An 8850-nucleotide genomic window follows, 5' to 3' on the forward strand; every position below is an offset into this window, starting at 1 on the left:
AGAAACCTCCACAGAACCAGGCTCAGGGAGGGGAAGACATCATAACAACTGATGATTAAATGTAGAGGGGTGTATAAACACACAGTCAATGAAAAAGGTGAGTAAAGAAGAAACACTCAGTGCACTTCAAGCTCTGCCTCCCATTCTACTATTACGTATCCTAGGTACCCACAAGTAAACCAGAACTCTGAAAGCAAAGTGCTCTATTGAGGTGATATGATACTATAATGTCTTTAAGACAAAATGGTACCTTGTATGTGATAAAAGTTCAAATTTGATTCTGGATTTAACAGGAAGCCAATATGTGCGAAATATGCCCTCTCTGCCTAGAGCTCATTGGTTTGAGACAAATGCTGGGAACAGCGTTGTTTGTTTAACTTGGGAACGAAACTTAAAGGAGCACTTGGAGAAAAATGACCAGTGCCACAATCCCCCATTTTAAAGTAAATGAGCCGGATCTACACCATCATTTAAACCTTTCACTTTCAGCTTTTCATGTATTTTAAAACTGGGTTTTTTGGAGACCTGGAATGAGAATGTGCCTGTCTTTAAAGCACTGTGGGTCAGCTTCTGCTATTTAAATGTGGTATTGGTTATAATCGAAATAGACGTGACAGTCAACACAATAAGGTTCAGACATTTTTCATGGTGCCTCACTGAGGTATATTTTTTCATTTCCCAAAAAAATTAAATAAAATAAATAACACAATTCAGCGGGCTTCATACAGAACCTTAACGGTTATAAACAAAGTGTCGATTATATTGTGCTACTATTAGGCAGATACCAGGCCTGCACTTTACAATATAAAGGACCCTGAGAATGACTGCTGTAAATCAAATTCTGCTGAAAAATTACAACACATTTCCTTTCATAAATCTCATCTGCCTCTACTGCTTGTCAACAGATTTCAGTCTGAAGCATGTTAGCTTGATGGTAGCACATAAGAAAAAAGTCCTGTAATCCCCAAAGTCTCCTGAGGAGTAAGAAATGAGTACAAAGGTTGATGGGAAGCCATCCAATATCTATTCAATTCAATTCAATTCAATTTTATTTATATAGCGCCAAATCACAACAAATGTCGCCTCAAGGCGCTTCATAGATACAGAGAAAAGCCCAACAATCATATGACCCCCTATGAGCAAGCACTTTGGCGACAGTGGGAAGGAAAAACTCCCTTTTAACAGGAAGAAACCTCCGGCAGAACCAGGCTCAGGGAGGGGCGGCCATCTGCTGCGACCGGTTGGGGTGAGAGAAGGAAGACAGGATAAAAGACATGCTGTGGAAGAGAGACAGAGATTAATAACAGATATGATTCAATACAGAGAGGTCTATTAACACATAGTGAGTGAGAAAGGTGACTGGAAAGGAAAAACTCAATGCATCATGGGAATCCCCCGGCAGCCTACATCTATTGCAGCATAACTAAGGGAGGATTCAGGGTCACCTGGTCCAGCCCTAACTATATGCTTTAGCAAAAAGGAAAGTTTTAAGCCTAATCTTAAAAGTAGAGATAGTGTCTGTCTCCCGAATCCAAACTGGAAGCTGGTTCCACAGAAGAGGGGCCTGAAAACTGAAGGCTCTCCCTCCCATTCTACTTTTAAATACTCTAGGAACAACAAGTAGGCCTGCAGAGTGGGAGCGAAGTGCTCTAATAGGGTAATATGGTACTACAAGGTCATTAAGATAAGATGGGGCCTGATTATTTAAGACCTTGTATGTGAGGAGCAGGATTTTGAATTCAATTCTGGATTTAACAGGAAGCCAGTGAAGGGAAGCCAAAACAGGAGAAATATGCTCTCTCTTTCTAGTCCCTGTCAGTACTCTTGCTGCAGCATTTTGGATTAACTGAAGGCTTTTCAGTGAGTTTTTTGGACATCCTGATAATAATAATGAATTGCAGTAGTCCAGCCTGGAAGTAATAAATGCATGAACTAGTTTTTCAGCATCACTCTGAGACAGGATATTTCTAATTTTAGAGATGTTGCGCAAATGGAAGAACGCAGTCTTACATATTTGTTTAATATGTGCGTTGAAGGACATATCCTGGTCAAAAATGACTCCAAGGTTCCTCACAGTGTTACTGGAGGCCAAGGTAATGCCATCCAGAGTAAGAATCTGGTTAGATACCATATTTCTAAGCTTTTCAGCGCCGAGTACAATGACCTCAGTTTTATCTGAGTTAAGAAGCAGAAAGTTAGTGGCCATCCAAGTCTTTATGTCTTTAAGACATTCCTGCAGTTTAACTAATTGGTGTGTGTTATCTGGCTTTATGGACAGATAGAGCTGGGTGTCATCTGCATAGCAGTGAAAATGTATGCTATGTCTTCTAATGATGCTGCCTAGGGGAAGCATGTATAAAGTAAACAGAATTGGTCCTAGCACTGAACCCTGTGGAACTCCATAATTAACCTCAGTGTGTGAAGAGGACTCTCCATTTACATGCACAAAATGGAGTCTATTAGATAGATATGATACAAACCACTGCAGTGCAATACCTGTAATACCTACAGCATGTTCTAATCGCTCTAACAGGATATTATGGTCAACAGTATCGAATGCTGCACTAAGGTCAAGAAGGACAAGCACAGAGATGAGTCCACTGTCAGAGGCCATAAGAAGATCATTTGTAACCTTCACTAAAGCTGTTTCTGTGCTGTGATGAACTCTGAAACCTGACTGAAACTCTTCAAATAAACCATTCCTCTGCAGATGATCTGTTAGCTGTTTGACAACTACTCTTTCAAGGATTTTTGATATGAAAGGAAGGTTGGAGATTGGCCTATAATTAGCTAAGACTGCTGGGTCTAGAGATGGCTTTTTGAGTAAAGGTTTAACTGCAGCCACCTTGAAGGCCTGTGGTACATAGCCGATTATTAGAGATAGGTTGATCATATATAAGATCGAAGAATTAATCAATGGCAGGACTTCTTTGAGCAGTTTTGTAGGAATGGGGTCTAAAAGACACGTTGATGGTTTGGAGGAAGTAATTATTGAAGTTAACTCAGAAAGATCGATTGGAGAAAAAGAGTCTAACTTAACATCAATGGAACTAAGAGTAGCTGTAGATAATATTACATCTGTGGGATGATTATTGGTAATTTTTTCTCTAATGATAAAAATTTTATTTGTGAAGAAGTTCATGAAGTCATCACTAGTTAACGTTAAAGGGATGGTTGGCTCAAAAGAGCTCTGACTTTTTGTCAGCCTGGCTACAGTGCTGAAGAGAAACCTGGGGTTGTTCTTATTTTCTTCAATCAGTGATGAGTAGTAAGCTGTTCTGGCTTTGCGGAGGGCTTTCTTATAAAGCAACAAACTATTTCTCCAGGCTAAATGATGATCCTCTAAATTTGTGACACGCCATTTCCTCTCCAGATTAAGAGTCATCTGCTTTAGGGTACGTGTTTGAGAATTATACCACGGGGTCAGGTACTTCTGATTAGAGACCTTAGTTTTCACCGGAGCTACAGTATCCAGAGTCGTACGTAGTGAGGAGGTGAAATTATTAACAAGATAATCGACCTCTGTTGGGGTAGCGTTCAGATAGCTGCTCTGCTCTGTGTTGGTACAGGGCATTGACGATGATAACAGTGGCTGGATTATATTCTTAAACTTAGTTACAGCGCTTTCAGAAAGACATCTACTTTGATAAAGTCCACTCTCCACTGCTGCGTAATTAATTATTGTAAATGTAAATGTTATCAAGAAATGATCAGACAGGAGAGGGTTTTCAGGAAACACTGTTAAATGTTCAGTTTCTATGCCATATGTTAAAACAAGATCTAGAGTGTGATTAAAGTGGTGGGTGGGTTCTTTTACATTTTGAGAGAAACCAATTGAGTCTAACAACAGATTAAATGCCATGTTGAGGCTGTCATTTTTAGCATCAACATGGATGTTAAAATCACCCACAATAATTATTTTATCTGAGCTCAGAACTAAATTAGATATAAAGTCTGAGAAATCAGACAGAAACTCTGTGTAAGGCCCAGGTGGACGATAGATGATAACAAGTAAGACTGGTTTCTGAGTTTCACAGCTGGGGTGGACAATGTTAAGCATCAGGCTTTCAAATGAATTAAAAGTCTGTCTTGGTCTTTCATTAATTAATAGACTGGTGTGAAAAATTGCTGCCAAACCGCCCCCTCGACCTGTGCTTCGAGATTTCTGGTAGTTAGAATGACTCGGGGGTGTTGATTCATTTAAACTAACATAATCATCCTGCTGCAACCAGGTTTCTGTAAGGCAGAGTAAATCAATTTGTTGATCAATTATTAAGTCATGTACTAACAGAGACTTGGAGGAGAGAGACCTAATATTTAATAATCCACATTTCACTGTTTTACTCTTTGGTTCAGATGTGGATACTGTATTGTTCTTTCTTTGTAAATGTTTAAGTTGTTTGTTGCTGGTTTTTAGTTTGTTTTTTGTCTTTTTGGAAGCAGACACAGTCTCTATGGAGATGGGTTTTTGGGGGGGTAGCAGGAGGAGAGAAGCTGCAGAGAGGCGTGTAAGACTGCAACTCTGCTTCCTGGTCCCAACTCTGGATAGTCATGTTTTGAGGGGTTTATTAAATTTGTCGATATTTCTAGAAATGAGAGCTGCTCCATCCAAAGTGGGATGGATGCCATCTCTCCTAACAAGACCAGGTTTCCTCCAGAAGGTTTGCCAATTATCTATAAAGCCCACATCATTTCTGGGACACCACTCAGACAGCCAGCAATTTAAGGAGAACATGCGGCTAAACATGTCACTCCTGGTCTGATTGGGGAGGGGACCAGAGAAAACTACAGAGTCCGACATTGTTTTGGCAAAGTTACACACCGATTCAATATTGATTTTAGTGACCTCCGATTGGCGTAACCGGGTGTCATTACTGTCGACGTGAATTATGATTTTACTGAATTTACGTTTACCCTTAGCCAGCAGTTTTAAATTTCCTTCAATGTCGCCTGCTCTGGCCCCTGGAAGACAATTGACTATGGTTGCCGGTGTCTCTAGCTTCACATGTCTGAGAACAGAATCACCAATTACCAGAGTTTGACCCCCAGCGGGTGTGTCACCGAGTGGGGAAAAACGGTTAGACACATGAACGGGTTGGTGGTGTACCTGGGGCTTCTGTTTAGGACTATGCTTCCTCCTCACCGTTACCCAGCCACCTTCTTTCCGCAGCTGCTTGGGATTTGCCGGGGAACAGCTAGCGGGGCCTACGCTATCTTCGGCTGCACCAGCTACAGGGGCCTGGCTAGCTAAGGGTGAGAGAAGGGTGCAAAGCCGAGTCTCCAGATCAGTAATCCTGGCCTCCAGAGCTGCAAATATGCTACATTTGTTACAGATATCATTACTGCTAAAGGAGGCCGAGGAGTAACTAAACATCTGACACAAAGAGCAAGAAAGTGCAGAAGGGACAGGTGAAGTAGCCATGGTGCTAACGGGTCGGCTACGAGCTAAGCTAGCGAAACAGTACAGAGACAGTGAGTGAATACTTTGGCTATAAATTAGGTAGTGAGTATACAGAAAGTGTGCTTCGGATGAAGCACGTGAAGATTATACTGTGGAAAAAAAAGAATGTATTTAAAAGTTGTTAATTAAACTGCTAAGCAAATAAGCTACTCAGAAACACCACTGTGTTTGAGCAGGAACAGGAAGCGATACTATACCACAGAGCGAGCGAACACCAAGTGACAGCGCCACCGACCAACCGATATCTGTTATGTATTTATACTTCAATCTAGAGAAAAGTGAATGGATGACAGCCAATCCCCAGAGCCTATAAATGTTCATAGAAATTACATAAATTCTAAGTTTATATGTCTCTGTGCTTTTGAGGATGCCAGTGGAGGCACTAGATCAAATATTTATCATTCTGATATCAATAAATCTTTTACATTTATCTGGAAGGAATGTCCGAATAAAAACTGTTTCTTTCAGCTTTGAAAGTGTGTCCACTTGCTGCTTCTTTCTTTTAGACCAATGGTTGGGAGGTAATCAAAAAAACAAACAAACAAAAACTCATATTGAAAACTGTAAAACTAAAAAAGACATGAGTGGATAACGCACAGAACTTTTGTGTCCATTCATACCTTTTTTCCCTCAGTTTTGATGCCTTCTTTGTAGGTTTCAGACGAGGATGACCAGCACACAGCAGTGGAGGAGTGCAAGTTTTAATCCAAGTGGCACCTGCTATTGCCAGAGTTTTATTTTAAAAAGTATCATTTTGAAATAATTAACCCAGGAAGAGACACATGGTCACCTAGTTTATAACTTAATAGATGAGCGTTTCAAAGGGTAAGCGATAATTTCTACTCAGTCACCCAAAGGCACTGGACTTTGTGCAACTGGTTCAAGTATACTCTCTGTGTTACATATGCTGTTAAATCTGTATCACAATTTTTCTGAAATGATTGAACCAAATGGACAAAGTGCCCAGCCACAGCTGAACACTGTTCATTATGTAACACTGGTTTTCATATAAAACCAAAGGTGAAATGATGACTTACCAGTAAGAATGGTAGTTAAAGCAGCTCTGCTATCACTCATTAACCACTTTGTTAGGTACACCTGTTCATTTACTCATTAAAGCAACATGTAGTTACCAATTACGTGGCATCAACACTACATGCTAAAGTTCAAACCGAGCATCAGAATGCGAAAGAAAGCTGATTGAAATTACTTTGAATGTGATGTGGTTGATAGTGCCAGACTGGCTAGTCTAAATATTTATATCTAAATCTTATATCTAAATAAACACCATGAAAGCATGGGTCTATTCTAACTTGTATTACGGTTCAGGATGCTGCTGCTGCTGCTGTAATGGCGTAGGGGATATTTTCTTGGCACACAGCATTTGCTGACCATGTTCATTCCTTTATGGGCTCGGTGTATCGATCTTTTGATGGCTGCTTCCAGCAGGATAATGCACCATGTCACAAAGCCCAGATCAAACTGGTTTCTTGAACATGACAGTGAGTTCACTGTATTCAAATGGCCTCTACAGTCACAAGATCTTGGTCTAATAAAGCACCTTTTGGATGTGGTGCAACAGGACATTTGTATTGTTGATGTAAGCTGTAACTGTGAGGGTGTCATTTGAATACGAACCAGAATCTCAGAGGAATGATTACAGCACATTTGTGAATCTGTTCCACAAAGAATTTAAACAGTTCTGGAGGCTAAAGGGGTCCAATCTGGTACTAACAAAGTGTACCTACTAACTTGGCCACTGAGTGTATGTAAGTGATTCCTAGCCTTTTTGGTGTGCATACTCACACATGCCTGTCAGATGAGCTTCACTTCCCTGTTTATTGATAAAACTCTTCGTGGTTTAGTGTGTTCATTTGATTGAACTACTACAATAGAGAAGATTCATGGATGTAGTGCAGGAGGACTTGCAGATGGTTGCTGTGACAGAAGAAGATGCTAGCGACAAGGTGAGATGGAGGCAGATGATTCACTGTGGCAACCCCTAAAAGTGCAACTGAAAGAAGAAAATCCTTTCCATACATTTGAGCAGCCTGTGTTTGGCTCATTTGAGTAAACCTGGTATTCATATATAAAATTTGGAAACAGAACACTGGTTAGACATAACTGAATGCCCTTATTAATGTTGCATCAACCATGTGGATTCTTAATTCATTGATATTTTTAGTTAACTATTTGGTTAAAATAAATTTGGCTAGAATTTTTTTTTAATTATTTTCCTAACTAACAATTTATCTGATATTCAGCAGCATATTTTCCATCATTTATCCATTAATTTTAGCTATCTATTTGGTACTTTTAGAAAGTGATTTAATTCACAACATTCAGCTGAGCTATCTTTTTAGCTACCTAATTTTAAGCTAACAAATACTTCTGGTAGCTTGCTTCATGAATCACTGCAGATATTTACTTTTATAATTGGAATTTAAAAGTTTGGCTTTTTCAATCTGTTTTGCATGTACACATTGGGGAATGCAGGAAAACCTGCTGGAAACCCTGACGTAGCCTGTCAATGGTTGGGGTCAGTGGCTTTAGAGAACTAGGATTCAGTGTCAGTGTCTTTTTTTGCTCTGCATGCTGCTAATAATCATTTTATTTTAGCTAAAAAAAACCCAAAGTTTTTACCCTCTTGTGGAAACAGTGTAAGCTATAGTGTTCCCAGCTTTTATGTTTGCTGCTGGGCCTATACTCTGTCTTCTTTTTAATGTTGGCTTCATCCCAATCGGTCGACTCAAAGTTATCTGCAAGTAAAGCTGTACTTTCCAGTGTTACATAATGCGCACAAGCTGGCACTTTTAAATATGGTTTTGAATCAATATTATTGACTCATGATTTCTCAGTTTCTCCAACTCAAAGCCTCACCCTCTTTATTCAACCTTATGTGTGGTCTTAAAGGGCCAAAGGGAAAAAAGGATTTTCGGCTTACTGAAATAGAACTCAGGAACAAACAAAGTTGTCTGTAAGGTCCACCACACTGCTTAAAACACCAGCTACACAACATCCTTACGTGTCTGTTTCTTGTAAATGCCAGCATGCAGCTTCTTCCTTCAAAGCATCCATAATTATGGGGCATTGCCTGTGTGTATAATTCACAGCAGACTTCAAAACCTTGTAAAGCAAACATGGAAGGCAACTTTGTTTTGAAGCACGTGGCAATATATTGTGCATTCCCCCATTGTTATACTGCTACAGCAACATTGTGGCGTGTGCTAAACACCACAAACTCTCAGGACCTCCTGGATGGGGATCCATGGGGATCCCCTGCAACATAATGAATGGTGTAAGCTCACTTTCATGTCAGTAACTACTAGAAGAAAACAACAACAATGGGAGGGACCCAGTGCTCAAAGGACCAGCTGTTGCAGCAACAC

This window comes from Neolamprologus brichardi, chromosome 1, assembly GCF_056152115.1.
Source record: "Neolamprologus brichardi isolate AB-2024 chromosome 1, ASM5615211v1, whole genome shotgun sequence".
Classification (NCBI taxonomy): Eukaryota; Metazoa; Chordata; class Actinopteri; order Cichliformes; family Cichlidae; genus Neolamprologus; species Neolamprologus brichardi.